Source organism: Psammomys obesus, unplaced genomic scaffold (genome assembly GCF_907164565.1).
Source record: "Psammomys obesus unplaced genomic scaffold, mPsaObe1.curated_primary_1811, whole genome shotgun sequence".
Lineage (NCBI taxonomy): Eukaryota > Metazoa > Chordata > Mammalia > Rodentia > Muridae > Psammomys > Psammomys obesus.
Window position 1 is genome coordinate 15819584 of NW_026592118.1, and position 17191 is coordinate 15836774.

The window sequence follows — 17191 nt, forward strand, 5'->3', positions numbered from 1 at the left end:
TCTATCTATCTATCTATCTATCTATCTATCTATCTATCTATCTATCTTTAACTTTTTATTGATTCTTTGTGACTATTACATCGTGCACCCCGGTCCTACTCACCTCCCCATCCCTTTGTATTTGCCCTCCACTCTTGCAACTGCCCCTCAAAGAAAACAAAACAAAACAAAACAAAAAAAATAAATAAACAAACAAAACCCATCTTGTCATGGAAGCTGTAATGTGTCATGCTGTTCCCACAGTATGTCTTTTTTTTTTATATATATATATTTACCCAACAACGTTTTAATAGTTTCCTTTAGAATAGTAAAACAACTTCAGACACAGTATGCCTTTACTGTGCAATTGTTCATTGCAATAAGTCATTGGTCTGGTTCAGGGCCTCCAGCTTCTGCTACACAATATGGGATCCTTCCCAGGACTCCTCTCCAATATCCTGTTTTTGCCCTGTGTCACAGAGATCCTATAGCTTTACTTCTGCAGGATCGGCCCCGTCATGTACTCCAGCAGTTCATAGATGGGTAGGTGTTGGGATGGGTCACCTCAAAGCCGTGGGTCTGGACCTGGGTAGCAGCTGCGTTGGGCAGCCTGCCAGCTCTCCTGCACCTGCGCCACTGGGGCCAGCTCTCCAGCACTGTCCCTCAGTGTAAGACCACACACTTGAATATGAGAGAGAAAATAGGAAATAGGTTTGAACTCATTGGCACAAAAAAAAGGACTTTCTGAGTAAGACATCAATAGAATAGGCATTAATTTTGACAGTTAATGAATGGGACCTCAGGAAGCTAAACAAAAGCTTCTCTGATGAACTATGGGGTATAAATATAGACCAATAGGAATTGGCTTGATGCTATGCCCATTTAGCAGATTTAGTAGGTTGTCTTCTAAGGACCTATGATCTGCCTGGCCATAGATTCTTGGCCTGATGATATTCAAAACCAGGCAACGGAATCAATGTCAAAAATAATCAGTGACAAGTACTCTCTGTCTTTCTCTCTCTGTAGCACCTAAATTTTTCTATAACTTTTTAAATTAAATTTTTATTTTTATATTAATTATAGTTTATTCACTTTGTATCCCAGCTGTAACCCCCTCTCTCATTCCCTCCCAATCCCACCCTCCCTCATTTCCTCCCATGCCCCTCTCCGAGTCCACTGATAGGGGAGGTCTTCCTCCCCTTCCATCTGACCCTAGCTAATCAGGTCTCATCAGGACTGGCTGCATTGTCCTTCTCTGTGGCCAGGAAAGACAGCTCTCCCCACAGTGTGTGCATGTGGCGGGGGGGGGGGGGGAGGTGGCCAAAGAGCTCGCCACTGAGTTCATGTCAGAGACAGTCCTTGTTCCCCTTACTAGGGTACCCACTTGGATACTGAGCTGCCATGGACTACATCTGAGCAGGAGTTCTAAGTTATATCCATGAATGGTCCTTGACTGGAGTATCCGTCTCAGAAAAGACCTCTAGGCACAGATTTTTTTGGTTCTGTTGCTCTCCTTGTGGTGCTCCTGTCCCCTCTAGGTCTTACTATCTCCCCCTTCTTTCATAAGATTCCCTGCACTCTGCCCAAAGTTTGGTTATGAGTCTCAGCATCTGCTTTGATACACTGCTGGGTAGAGTCTTTCAGAGGCCCTCTGTGGTAGGCTCCTGTCCTGTTCCCATTTATCTCCCTCTTCCAATGTCCATCCTGTTTGTCTTTCTGAGTGAGAATTGATCATCTTACCTAGGGTCCTCCTTCTTGTTTAGCTTCCTTAGGTGTATAGATTTTAGTATGTTTATCCTATATTTGTCTAATATCCACTTATAGGTGAGTATATACCGTGTGTGTCTTTCTGTTTCTGGGATACCTCACTCAGGATGATCTTTTCTAGTTCCCACCATCTGCCTGCAAATTTCATGATTTCCTTGTTTTTAATTGCTGAGTAGTATTCCATTGTGTAAATGTACATGGGCCTTAATAAAACACAAATGGGTCTTCTCTTCTTGCTCCTACACATTGTTCGAGGTCCTAAGTACATTGAGACTCTTTGTTGGACATTGGTACCTCTAACCCTCTGGGATATTTAAGTGAAGCATTTCTTCCATTTCTTGACTTTCATGATTATTTCATCTCTTGTAGCTCCACACCTGCCTGACACCCCTATCCCACCTTGACTCCAGGTCAGGTATATCTTACACAGCATTTCACCTGGCTTATAGTCACCGAGAGAGCTCAAGATCGGGCTAGAGACTATAACGTCGCAACTTGAATTTACACATTACAGAACAGTTCTATGTTAGCTTGACACAAGCTGGAATTATCTGAAAGGAGAGAGCCTCAGTTGAGAAAAGTCCTCCGTAAGGTCCAGTTGTAAGGCATTTTCTTCATTAGTGACTGATGGGGGAGGGCCCAGCCCACTGTGAGTTGTGCCGCCCCTGGGATGGTGGTCCTGGGTTCTATAAGAAAGCAGTCTGAGCAATCCACAAAGATCATGCCAGTGAGCGGTGCTCCTCCACAGCCCTGCATCAGCTCCTGCCTCCAGGTTCCGGCTCTGTTTGAGTTTTTGTCCTGGCTTCCGTCAGTGATGGGCAATGATGTGGAAGTGTCAGCCAAATAAACCCTTTTCTCCCCAACTTGCTTTCGGTCATAGTGTTCATCATAGCACTAGAAACCCTGACTAAGACAACAGAAACCCTAACTAAGACAATAGCTATATGATGCCAGCACTAAAATACTCAGGGGATTTTCTTTCAATCCAAAGATGAAACACAAAAGAGTTGTTTCATAAAAAATAAAATAAAATTGGGACAGCTTTTGCATATTTATCTTCAACAGAACAATTTTAACAACTTAAAAAAATCTCTGGATACAGGCCGGAGAGATGGCTCAGAGGTTAAGAACACTCTCTGTTCTTACAAAGGTCCTGAGTTCAATTCCCAGCAACCACATGGTGGCTCATAACCATCTAAGTGAGATCTGGTACGCAGGCAAAATGCTATATAAATAATAAATAAATCTTAAAAAAAAAAAAAAAAAACTCTGGGCAAGTTGTCATTTGTCACTAAGAGCTTTGATTTCTTTTTCAGTTGCTGAGATAAATACTCTGACAAACAATTTAATGGCTAAAGGGTTTACTCTGATTACATTTAAAGGTGCAGTCTATTATAGTGGCATTGAGCAGGGAGGAGCATGAGGCAGCTGGTCACGTGGCATCCATGATCAGGAAGCAGAGAGCAAGAAATTCTAGTGCTCAGCTCGTTTTCCTTTTAATGAAGTCCAGGATCTTAACGCAGGGAATGGTGCCGCTCGAGGTACACGTGTGTTCCCATCTCACTTAACCCAACAGCATGCCCGGAAGCCTGCCTCACAGATAATTCAAGTTAGGAACCGAGATTAGCCACCACAACTATGTCAAGTCTGATCTGGTGGACATTTAGGAGATCTCAATCGTCATGTCTACCATCTTCCTGTATACAGTCAGCATTAGCAACTTCACTGCCTAGGAATTATCCCTCAAACTTACAAAGTCTTCCAGAACAAATTATTGGCTGAAGATTACTTTTTTATGTAATAATTAAGGGTCTGGGTACAGCTAAGCAGAAGAGTACTCACTCTGCATATGTGAGACTCTCTCTCCCTCTTTCTCTCTATGTAATTTTATTATGTATTTTTATAGATAATTTTATTTTCCAATTCTTTTATATTTTTCTAACATTTGTGAGGATTTTAAAGTTTTTGTATCCAGTTTCCCTTCAGTTGTTTAAGTAAGAACTTGTTAAACATTGTGTACATGGACTCATGAGGCACATTTTCATTCATACTTCCTCTATTCATCATTGTATCTGTTCATTAATAACACTTTGTCTAAACACAGTGTGATTCTTTGGTTCCACTGATGCATAGCATCTCACTTTTTGCCCCCACAGGATTCTACCTAGGAATTTGTTTCCCTTGGGTATGTGCCTAAGAGTGGGGCTGCTGTGGTGTAACGGAGGTTTATAAACAGCCTTAGCTGAGTTCTCCATGGTGACGGGCTCCGTGTTAGGGGCTGAAATACGTGCGTGGTTAATTCTGCTCCCGTCTGCGTGCAGTGGCACTGATTATAAGTGTGACTGCTGCCATCGGGCGTCAGTTTGCCTCAGGTGTTATACTCTGCCAAAATCCAGAAGCTATAAATCACCTTCGTCGTAATACCATGAGCACAAATAAGAACATTGTTTGATTTTGCCATCTTGCCTAGTTTCTTGACTCGTTTTCTGTTATCAGACACCAGTCAGCTCCTTCCTCCTCATTTCCTTCAAATAATTCCTATGCGAACAATTAAGTTTTTGACACAGCTGAGCCAAGTGCTAGAGAACAGGAAGTACTAGCCTGTTTGGAAGGCACAGGAAGAATGCATTTACTGAAGCCAAATACTAAGGACATGTGTGAGTCAGGATAGCATACAGAATCTGTAATGGGAGTGTGCGTTAGTGATCTTCATTGTGGGTAAGTAGATAAAAGGTTTCCGTTTGTCAATAAAATGACCCTCACTAGAGCACATTTTTGCATCAAGCTATCCATCACTTAACTTCTTACAAAACATATAATATATAAAGTATTTATAACAACTTTTAAAACTATCTCTTTCTTTAAACTCGATACTTATCACAGTGGGAAAAAAAAATGGTTTCCACAGTTGCTTCAGGACTAGGTTCTTTCTGACAAGAAATCTGCTGCTACAGTGTTGTCACTGAATGTATAAGCTGTCTTTCTTCCAGCTGCTTCTAAACCTTGCTTTACTGTTGCCCTTCTTTTGAAAACAAAATAAAATATAATAAGGCAAAACAAAAACCATCATCTCAAAGTTGGACAAGCCAAGCCACCAGAAAAATAAAAGAGCCCCAAGAGAAGGCACAAGAATCAGCTACCCACTCATTTACACATTCAGGAGTCCCAGAAAGATATTAAACTGAAAGCTATAGCATATGTGCAGCGGACCTGGTGCATACCCACGCAGATCCTGTGGTTGCTGCTTGAGTCTCTGTGAGTTCATATGAGCTTTACTTAGTCAATTTAGAAGGCGTTGTTCTTGGTGTCCTCCATCCCCTCTGTCTACCCCAGTCCTTCTGCCTCCTCTTCTGCAGCGTTCCCGGAGCTCTAAGGGAAGGGATTTGATGGAAACATCTTATTTAGAACTGTGTGTTCCAAGGCCTGCCTCGCTCTACATAATTTCTGGATCTGTGAGTCTTTTATTTGTTTCCATCTGCTACAGGAGAAAGCCTCTCTGATAACGGCTGAATAAGGCACCGATCTGTGAGTATAGCAAAATAGTATTAGGAGTCATTTTCTTGTTACTTATGTTAGACCAAAATAGTATTTGGTTTTATCTTAGGTCTCTGGGAATTCTAGACTCTAGTTCTTGGTCACCTGAGCAGTGTCAGGTGTGGGCTCCATCTCATGGAGTGGGCCTTAAGTCAAGTTGGACATCGGTTGGTTATTCACACAAGGTTTGCGCCACAGTTGCCCTAGCATATTTTGAGGTAGAGCAGGTAGATCAAAGGTTTTGTGAGTGGGTTGGTGTTTGGGTTCCTCTTTTGATGGCCTGAAAAGGACCTTTCCATGTCAAAGATGCTAGAAATGGGGGAGAAGGTTCTATATAGATACCAGCTCAACCTCTCCATGTTCTGTGAGTTGTGTGGGTATTGCCTTCAACAATGGAGCCTTGCGGTCAGTTTGCGGAGAGCAACCTACTGACTTGGCAACAGCCTAGGCTGTTTGGGCACTTCCATGGGACCTTTTTACCAACTCAACTGGATGACACCCAGTCCTGGAAATTGAAGCTTGGTTTTGTGACAAGAGATGGACATCTCCCTCTCCCTCATTATGTGGAGACTTCACTAGGATCGCCTTCATATATTAAAGGACATTTCCAACTCACTAGGTTGGCACTCAAATGACCTTCTGTTCAAGCTGTGTCTTACCTCATTCTCTCCCTCAATCCCATCTTCTCTCCACCTTCCCTGCCCACCTGATCCTGCCATTCTAATCACCCCTTGACCCTCAGCTGCATTTCACCCATAAAATCTATTCTATTTCCCCCTTCCAGGGCCACCCAGTTCCTTCCTATATGCATAACTTCTCCAGGTCTGTGGATCATGGCTTGGTTATCACTTATTTAACAGCTAATATCCAGCTATAAATGAATGCATACCATATTTGTCTTTCTGGATGTGGTTTAGCTCACTCAGGATGATCTTTTTCTAATTTCATCAGTTTGCCTGCAAAATTTCATGATCTCATTTTTTTTTTTCTAAAGAGCCTAGTAAATGTTGTGTTGTGTAAATGTACCACATTTTCTTTATCCATGCTCCTGTTGAGTGACATCTAGCTTGTTTCCAGTTTCTGTCTGTTATGAATAGAGCAACAGTAAACATGGCTGAGCAAGTGTCCCTGTGGTTGGATGAAGTGTCCTTTGAACATGTGCCCGAGAGTGGTATGGCTGGATCTTTCTTTCTTAATTTTATTTATTTATTTTTATTTTTTATATTAATCACAGGTTATTTACTTTGTATCCCAGCCGTAGCCCCCTCCCTCATTTCCTCCCAATCCCACTCTCCCTCCTTCATCTCCTCCTTGTCCCTTTAAAATCCACTGATAGGGGAAGATCTCCTCCCCTTCCATCTGACCCTAGCTTATCAAGTCTCTTCAGGACTGGCTGCAATGTCCTCTTCTGTGGCCTAGCAAGGCTGTTCCTCCCTCGGGGTAGGGGGTCGAAGAGCTAGCCATTGAGTTCATGTCAGAAATAGTCCCTGTTCCCCCTTACTAGAGAACCCACTTGGATACTGAGATACCGTGGGCTGCATCTGAGCAGGGGTTCTAGGTTATAGCCATACATGGTCCTTGGTTGGAGAAACAGTCTCATGAAAGACCACTGTGCCCTGATATATTTGGTCCTTGTGGAGCTCCTGTCCTCTCCTGGTCTTACTAACTCCCTCTTCTTTTATATGATTCCCTGCACTCTGCCGAAGGTTTGGTTATGAGTCTTAATATCTGCTTTGATACACTGCTAGGTAGAGTCTTTCAGAGGCCCTCAGTTGGTAGCCTCCTGTCCTATTACTTGTTTTCTCCTACATCCAATGTCCATCTCATTTGTCTTTCTAAGTGAGGATTGATCATTTTACCCTGAGTCCTCTTTCTTGTTTATCTTCTTTCGGTGTATAGATTTCAGTATATTTATCCTATCTTATAGGTCTATATAAGTGAGTATATACCATGTGTGTCTTTCTATAGCTGGATCTTGAAGTAGACAGATTCCCAGTTTTCTGAGGAACCACCATATTGATTTCCGTAGTGGCTGAACAAGTTTGCACTCCCACCATCAATGGAGGAGTGTTCCCCTTACTCCACAGCTTCACCAGCATGAGCTATCTTTTGTTTTCTTTATCTTGGCCATTATGTTTGGTGTAAGATGAAATGTCAAAGTAGTTTTGATTTGCATTCCAATGATGGCTAAGGATGTTGGACATTTCTTTAAGTGTATCTCAGCCATTTGAAACTCACTTCCTCTATTGCGAATTCTCTGTTTAGATCTGAACCTAATTTTATAATAATTAGGTTATCTACTTTCTTGATAATAAGTTTTTTGAGTTCTTTACATATTTTGCAGTTGGTAAAAATCTTTCCCCATTCTTTAGGTGACCAGTTTGTCTGAACGATAGTGTCTTTTGCCTTACAGAAGCTTTGCAGTCTAATAAGTTTTAGTTGAGTGATACATTGGATAAGAATTGAGATAACAAAATAATTATCTTAATCTACTTCAGAGATATTTATACAGTGCCCACTGTATGTCAGCACGATGCTAGAGAATGTTTATTACTGTTATTATTATTATTATTACTGGTTTTTCAAGACAGGGTTTCTCTGTGTAGCCTTGCATATCCTGAACTAGCTTTGTAGACCAGGCTGGCCTTGAACTCACAGCAATCCACCTGCCTCTGCCTCTCTAAGTTCAGGGACTAAAGTCATGCACCACCACGCTCAGCTTATTACCGTTACTAAAGCTACAGAAATCAAATATATTTCTTCAGTTCCTCCCTTTTAAGGATTATAAAATTTATTTATGTGTATACATGCATGTCTGTCTATAGTATGCCACACCTATGTGTGTTTATTATAGGCCAGAAGAGTTAGTAAGCGTAGGACGAGAGGAGATACATCATCCAGATGCATCTTTGAACTTTGCCTTCACTGATCACACATGTACTTGGCACATCTTCAAGGGTCCAAGGTCAAAGCAAACCTCTCAGAACACCTTCTTCTTCCAAGTGTGTTCTGTCATTCGGTTCTCCTGTACGTGTCTACTGACTTTGTCTTTATTCTCACTGAGAAGAGACGTAAAGAGTCCACACCGAGGCAGGCAGGCGTAGTAGGTAAAAGGAGTAAGCACACTTAGGAGAGACATTAGAAAGGTAAAATTCTGGACTTACTTTCGTCTGCATAGATGGGGGTGAGAGAAGGAACCTGCCTTGACGTTTGGAATTCTGAGTTAGGAAACTGGCTAAATTGCTGCACCAGAAGTGTCAGAGTTAAGAACGGAACAGCAGAGCTAAGAGGAACGCCTAGTGTGTGCACTGAAGCTTGCAAATGAAGGCCCGGCTGGAGGAGCAGGGGTAGCTGGGTCCCCGAGCACTTTCAGATCGCTCTGTAAAAGGACCACAGCCTGCTGCCTGGGTGTGTCCAACACTCTGCCAGCCCTGTAGGAAGGTACAGAAGGATATTGCCGTTGTGGAGTTGGTTCTGTGCTTTACAAACTATTTCTCTTACACATTCACACATTCAAAAGATGGTTTTTATACATTCTGTCCTCGTAAGGGTGGGTCCAGATAGATACCTTTGGGAGTTTTCATTGATTTCCAATTATATACTGGGGTTCTCTGGTGACTCGCTTGCTATCTGGGTTCCGTGTTCTGAAGCTTTCCTGGCGAGATTCATGAGACAGTCCCTAATAAAATGCAAGCTCATTTTCTGATGACCAAAATGTCTTTTACTTGTTTTGTGCCTTAACTAATAAATTAACTAGCTGAAAACAGGTGAAGATGTGATTCCTGGCCACAATGAGCTTATCGTCAAAGGAATTTTAAATGTATGATTCTGTTCCTGTGGATTCTGGCAGGGGAAGGGATTCTGATATGCCATTACTTCCATCCTACTGGCTTGCCCTGCGTGCACAGAACGAGGAGGGAAGTCTGTGTTCCATGTTTTACCTTTAGCACTTGTTGGACCTGCCATTATTCATGATTCTCGAGTTTAAACACTACGATTTTAGGATTTACAGATTGGCTTTTTAAAATAAACACTATATAGAAACAAAAAAGATAAATATGTAATGCTTTGTCATATATTTATAATTCCTTTTTCTTTTTTAGTTTTCACACCTCATCAATAGCTGTACTTGGGGGATGTGGATTTTTTTAAGTGTACATTCTTTTTAAAATCTTTATATAAATCTTGGTACTGCTGGCATGTTTCACTTTCCATCAAACATCCAGGCAGCCTTACAAAAGTAAGATGTGATGTGGCTGTTAAGAAACTTTAAACAGACTCACAGTTTACCAAACACTACTTGATGGGTCTCACTGCTCTGGCAGAGGTGGGTTTTTTGGGTTTTTGTTGTTGTTGTTGCTATTGCTGTTGTTTTATTGTAGCAATAGGATATGTAGATTTTAGTGGGATTATTTTTTTAAGATTTATGTATTTAATATTTATATAACGTTCTGCCTGCATCTATGCCTGCACACCAGAAGAGGCATCGGATCTAGCTACAGATGGTTGTGAGCCCCCATGTGGTTGCTGGGAATTGAACCCAGGATCTTTGGAAGAACAGCCAGTGTTCTTAATCTCTGAGCCATCTCTCTAGCCCAAAAGAGGACATCAATGGCTTGGAACTGGAGCTACAGACAGTTGTCAGACACCTGATATGGGTGCTGGGAACTGAACCCAGGTCCTCTGGAAGAGCAGCCAGTGCTCTTAACCACTGAGCCATCTCTCCAGCTCTGGATTTTAAATGAAGGTTTTTAATTATTTTCATTACAGAAGAAGAATTTGGGATGAACCAGGAGTACATTTCAAGATTTAGATATTATTAGCATTACACTGCTTATTGTTCCTTAGAATGCAGACTTCTACTGCTGAAGCCAGTCAGTGACGTGACGTGCACACTGCAGAACAGGGCCAGGGAAAAGAAGGTCCCTCGTGAGGTGGCCTCACTCTTGGCACCTTCACAATGATGACATGGTTCTGGCCCACAATCTAGGGGCTGTTGTCAGGAAAACACTATAGAAAAAAAAATGATTAAAAAGGAGCGAGTGAGAGTCAAAAGAGCAGCAAAAATCAGGGCAGGCTAGCCTTAGCATCCCCTCTCCTTCCTACTTCAAGTACTATAGCACTTCCTGATACTGAACATCTTCCCGAGCATCTTCAAGACATCAGGCCCAAGGCCAAGACAGGAAAATGTGGTAGCCACCATGAGGCCTTCACCTGCATGGGTTATTTTCTTCTCTTCTGCTTTAGCTGTGTCTTGAGGTTTCCTGACATCACATGGGCCTCCAATGGTGTCTGTGTGTGTGTGTGTGTGTGTGTGTGTGTGTACACTGGTGTGCATGCTTTTAAGTTAAGTAGTTTTTGTTACCTCTGTTTTTCATTGGTATTTTATTTGTTATTAGAACTTGATTAAACATCAAAAACAAACTCCCTGCTGGGTGTGGTGGTAATAGCACTCTAATCCAACTCTGAGGGAAGTAGAGACAGGAGGATGGTGTTCAAGGCCACCCTGGCCAAGTTTTGGAGATCCTATCTGACAGCATTCTAAAAAGGCTGGAGGTGTAGCTCTGTGTTAGGATGCATAACTGTGTGGGGCCCTGGGCTCCATCCTCAGGGTTGGGGGAAAGAACTGTGAACTTAGATTCTGGGGGGTTGGCTGTTTTAGTTTTAGTAGTTATTGTGTACAGATGTTGATTTTTAAAATAAGGAATAAGAGAATCTATGCTATTATTTTCCCCTTTAATTAAAGAAAGAAAATTCCTGAGGGGTGGGCAGGGGAGGGGAGAGGTTGGCTTTGGAAAGCTGTGGCTCCCTGAGAATGTACATCTGTGCACAGTTAGAACCACTCATATAGGGGAGATGGGTGCTTAAGTACTGAAATCAAGAAAACCCCTTTCAATAAAAATATATGAAGGTGCTGGTCAATGAGAAAGCATTGATGCCCTCAGGCAGAGCCTGAGGCAATAAACAGAAAAGAATAGGACTGGGAATTTGGCCATCTGGTAACCAGATTTACAGATGACACTAGTTAAATGAGCCAACAGCAGAAAGGAAAGTGAGGACAAAGCTATCTGTCACTCTCAGACAACAATCAGGTTTTCAGTGGCTGAGCAGTGAGATGCACCCAGGCTGGGGAGTTAGAGGGCAGATATCACAAGCCTCGAAACAGAGTGTGCTTCAGTTGTGAGGTTAACCTTTTAAAATTAAAAGTAATCCTCAATGCGTAAAGAACACACATAGCATAAAACTCAAAAAAGCCCAGAACTGTATACAATGAAAGTCAGTCAGCTCCTACCCACCCCACGACCTGAGGAGCACCCCTCAGAGAAGTCACTATGACCCATCTTTCATGTAGCAATAACAAAGTCTGTGCGCAAGCAAGAAAATGGTGTTGTACCACACATACTTGCATTTACACATGCAAGTTTATTTTTATATTAGTTTATGGTTCACACAGTATTTCACTAGAACTTCTAAGCAACCCTCTGTCCCGAGAGATTCAGTCATTTTCAACCTTCTTGTTTCAGTTACAGACAATGATAGATTGAATAACCTTATATGCACCATTTCACACTGGGATTATCAGGTTAAAAGGACAAGTTCCTAATAGTGGGTTTCTTTACGATAAAACGTGCTAGCTTTTAAGTGTATAGTGGTGCTGAGGATCCTATGCTTCACAAAGCATCCTCTGGACCATTTCCACCAGCAAAACTGAAACTGTGTATTCATTAAATAGTGCCTACTTCCTCTTCCTGGAGTCCCTGGCAACGACCTCTCTGCTCTCTGTCTCTCTCTTTTGGCTGCTCCTGTAAGCAGAATCACAGATTGTTTCTCTTTTTGCCTCTGACTTATTTCGCTTAGCATAATGTCATCAAGGTTCACCCATGCTGGAGCATGTGTCAAAATTCACCCTATGACTAACAATGCCTCATGTGATTACCAGTGAACACTTCAGCTGGGCCCACTCCTTAACTTCTCTGAATATGATTTACAAATATCTCTTCAAGATCCTGTTTTTAAAACATAATGTTATATATCCAGAAATGGGATTGCTGGGTCAGAGGCTGTGTATTTAAAAATGTGTCTTCATTGTCAAGATGGCTTCCCTAGTTGGGTGTCCTTTTATTCCAACCAGTACTGCATGTCATGTAATGGTTTTTAGTTATTTTTTTGACATTATAATACCATTACATTATTTCTCCCTTCACTTCTTTCCCTCCAAGCCCTCCCATACACCCCTCCTTGCTATCTTTCCAATTCACAGCCTCTCCTTTCATTAACTGTTGGTATATATCCTTTAATGCTTTAACTTTTGTTATGTGGTGTGTGTGTGTTATTATCATAACACTTATATTTACCTTGAAGTGAGTGGAATGGAGCTTCTGTTTATTTATCAGACTATTCTAAAAGATAGCATTTCAGGCTAGAAATATAGCTCAGTTGGCAGAGTGGTTGCCTGACAGGCCCCAAATCCTGGGTTCAGGGTTCCCAGGACTGGGAAAACCTAGCACGTAAAACATAACTGTCTAATCCCAGCACTTGGGAGGTGGAGTCAGGAGGATAAGGGGTTTAAGGTCATCCTCTGCTCCATAGAAAACTTGAGGCCAGCCTGGGCTACATGAGACCTCTCCTTCCCTCCCTCCCTCCTTCCCTTCCTCCTCTCTCCTCTCTCTCTCTCTCTCTCTCACACACACACACACACACACACACACACACACACACACACACACATAACGTAGTAATAGATTATTTGAAGTATGGAAATGCCAACAAATCCTGAGATGGTCAACACAGAAATACTCTATTACTCACAGTTCCTAAGAGGATGGATGCCCTGTCATAAGTTGAGTAGGGGCCAGGGGCAGAGTATCAGAGTAGATCAGGAGGCAGACAGCAAGGAAGGACTAGGAAAGAAAGTTTACTGTGGCATATGAACTTAAGGAGCAGGTGAGAGGGTGAGCAGACTTTTAGGAACAGCCAGCTAATAACGCGGTGGGTTCTGGGGTGTTATGTCCAGGTAGTCTGTGACCTGGCTCTGAGGTGGGTGGATACTCTGGATTTGTCGGCTTGCGGTTTGCGTTTGAAAACTGTGGCTGGGGAGGAGACTGGGGGTGGGGGGATCAAAGGAAAGGTGAAATGAGAAAGGCAGGAAGCTGAAGGCTAAGTGACTCAGGCATATCAGTTATCAGGTCGTAGAGAACAAGGTATAACTAGCTCATGAATGCAGGGCGGGTTTAATGCATCAGCTTGGTAGACGCTAGACATGTGATCCGTGTAGAGGCACATCTGTGCTTCCTTCTCTCTGGGTGTCTGTTCTTAACATTCTGCTTTCCACTGGTTGGCTAGGAGTTTTTCTTACAAATTCATAGGAATTCTTTATATTTACACGTTATAAAGGCTTTTGTGTAGTGTTCATTCTTTTAGTTTATTGACTAGTTTTTTTTTTTTTAAGTTTGCTCCTGGTGGTTTGTTCCTCCTGTGGCAATTCATCTTTAAATGTGTTTGAATGCTTGAATCAATCAATCATTTCTTTCCAGCTCCGGGATTTTGTTATGCTTTGAAAGACTTTTATTACCCCAGGGCTATACATTTGCTTCCTGTGTTTTCTCATAGTGCCATGAAGATCTGAGTCACACTTTAACCTTTGCTCCATCTTGTGGAGTTAGTGTGAAGGAAAATGGGAAGGTGATGCCAGCAACATCAGCTTAGGACCCAAAGACAAGTCCATTGTTTTCCATACAAAAGCACTTTTCATGTTTCTGCCCACATGAACCAAACGCAGGTTAAACAGGGATGCCTGGGTAGAGTCGGAAATATGAATGGGAGGGCACAAGACTTAGCTGGTATTAACCCTCAGAATTAGAAGATAGTTTGGCTACCTGTAACAGGTACAGCTAAACATGGACAGGCTTTGGATAGCTTAAATCTTAATAACTGGATGAGAAAAGATCACAGTAGGTGATGAAAGGAATGAATGACTGGACAAATTTAGTTCTTAGTTCCAGCTGTGTGGGCTAGCTGTCGGGGAGTCTCAGAGGTTCTCCGAGCCTTGATGTAGATTTCTGGTACATTTGTTTAGCTCACATTCCTTCTTCACAGCTACCTCGCTGCTTACTGCCTCTTACCATTTCAGGATTGTTCTGGTCTTATCTCTCCTCCCCGCTAGGACCCATACACAGGCACTCCCTGTACTCTATGACCATCAGCCCCCTGCCTTCCACACTCCAGAGGGACCACTGGAGAAAACCTTGTATGTGTGAACTGAATCAAACTCAACGTTTTCTCTCACCGGCCTTGACACTCACCCAGCACAATCTGGAGGAAATGCAGATTCACCTGCAGAAAGCCCTGAGAAGCCACATGGCTCTGCTATGCTGTCTCCTCAGGAAAAGGAAGTCATGCGTGCCATAGTTCATCCTGTGCAAAACTCCCTAAAATTGCTCCTCCGCACAAGTGACTCTCCATATCCCTCTCAGACCCATTTAAAGAGCTCCAGATGCCTGCCTTCCCACCCTCAGGCTGGGCTTTCCTTTGTATCTCCTCCCATCCTCTCTTGATATCCCAGGCTGGTCTATTGTTTTATGAAGCAGCGTTCAGAGTTCTTTGAAGATGCTTTCCACCCAGCATCCTGCAGCCCTCTTGAGGTCCAGGCACAGAAGTTAAAGGCTGACAGGCAGCAGGAGGAGGTTGTAAGTACTTGAAGCTTCTCTTGCTTGCCCACGAGACTGCCACCCCCTTGTCCTGGACAGTCAAATCCTGCAGCAGTCTGATCTACCTTTCCTTTTGTTCCTGTTGACCAGAACACACCTGCTTCAGCCAAATTCATCCCTGTTTTCCTACAAGCTCTAATTTTCCCTTTTTGTTCGTCTCGTCTTGCACAGAGTAGGGGAGTGTACGGTGCTTCAGATTCTAGCCATTTTTTCAAGGCCAGCTGGGGTCCCATATTTTTCCCAAAGTATCTCACTTCCAAACAGAGCTTGGCCACACCTTCTTCTGTCACCTGGCCCTGCTGTGCTGTGCTTGCCCCCTGTCACTTCCTTTCTCTCATGCTGTTAAAGCTAATCTGAAGTGGCTTTAGGAAACAGAGCAGAAAGTGATGTTCCTTGCAAACTCTACCAGCTCTCTGTTTTGTGTATAACTGAAATAGGTTTTCAGAAGAGTGAATACACATAACCATCGCTTTTAAAGGCAGATATAAAAAGGAGAGACTTCTTCCATCTCTAAATGCAGTTTGCATATGAAGCCAACAAAGTTCTCAGTGATTTAAATATTTTCAATTAAAACCACCATGCAACTATCCTATCTCATTGTGCGATAGAGAAGGAGTGCTTGTCAACTACTTTTCTTTCAGTGAAATTAAATACCCCAAGATTAAAAAGCAGAGCTATTCCGGTTGGAGCAGGCTACGGTTCTTCTCAGCTTCCCTAACCCTGCTTTTTTTGACAACCTGACGTGTCTGCAGCACTCTGGGGCCACTGCAAACAGGTTGAGAATCTACCCAAGTTCAGCATGTTAAGCCCTGTATTCAGAATGCAGTAGTCTGTCTTGTTCAACCTCCACTTTCCCCCACAGTGTCTGGGTACCTCTGGGTGGGTTTCTAATAGTTGAATTAATAGGGTTTTAAAAGTTGTCCAAATGTCTTGGAGCAATGGCTAGCCAGTTAAGAGCACCGGCTGATCTTCCAGAGAAACTGGGTTTAGTTCCCTTCACCCATGTGTAGGCTCTCAGCTCTCTGTAACACCAGTCCCAGGAGATCCAACGCCCTCTTCTGGACTCCCAAGAGCAGTGCATACACACACACACACACATACCACACACACGCACACACAAACACACACACAGATTCAGACAAACAGTCATACACATAAAATACAAATAAATGAAACCTCACTAATACCATCTATTTTTAAAAGATATACTTTGTACAAATTGTTTTCTTTAACAGACAAAAATAAGAACTTGGCCGTTTGCATGAGAATTCTTTCCGCTTTCAGATAACTTGCAAAGTGCTTTGTGTTTGAGCAGAATGTGTCTCCCTGTGAATCCTGCCACGTAACCATGGAGCAAGCAGTGTTTGGGCAGCGGGAGGCCTTGTTTGTCTTTTCTGTCAGCACTGTTATAAATCTGACTTAGCCTCTTTAAACACTCAGTTAAGTAGGGGCATTAACGCCCTTGAAAATACATTGATTTAAAAGTATCTCCTGTCCAAAAAAGTTATATGTTTTGATAAGCTATAAATAATTTCAGCTCAAACAAAATCTCATTTGGAGTTATTTTCCATTTTCTAAGATTTAAAAGAAAGTCAGAGGAGAAATGATACTGGGAGTTACTGTGTGACCTTTTCCATGGAAAATTAGCCACTTCTTAAGATTAGCCACTAAGAAGGCCGGGAAAGCTGAAATGGATGATGGCCCACAAATGACTGACAGGTGATAGATTGTGCATGTGTGTGGGGGGGGGGCGGGTATTGCCTCCTTGTGCAGCATTCACCACAACAAACAGAAAACACTGGAAGTTCCTCAGGGGAGAGTGTCCGGGACAGGGTTTGTGAAAATGGCCAGTCAAACTCATTTGTTGTCATCCTCATTGCAGTGTTAATGCTGTGAAAGCGGCTAGGAATTTGAGTTTAGGCCACCTCTAACTTGGGTAACTTTTATAAAATACTGTGAAAGAAACAGTTTGGTATCATTAATATCTCTAAGAAAGAGAAAGAGAATAAAACCAGTATCTGTTTAACTATTCATAATCGTAGCAGAGTTGTACCCTAAAGATATTAAACGATTTGACAACCTAGATATTCTGCCTCCACATTTCAACCTCCATATTTCAGCCGTTGTGCTTAACGGCTTAGCCATTGCTCCAGACAAACACACACACACACACACACACACACACACACACACACACACACACA

The 17191-nt window shown here is 42.5% G+C and overlaps 1 protein-coding gene across 1 annotated transcript in view; it reads left to right on the forward strand.

Moving 5' to 3' along the window:
- Ccdc146 (coiled-coil domain containing 146) overlaps nucleotides 1–17191 on the forward strand; it is a 116498-nt gene that overhangs the window by 16580 nt on the left and 82727 nt on the right. The window lies entirely within an intron of this gene.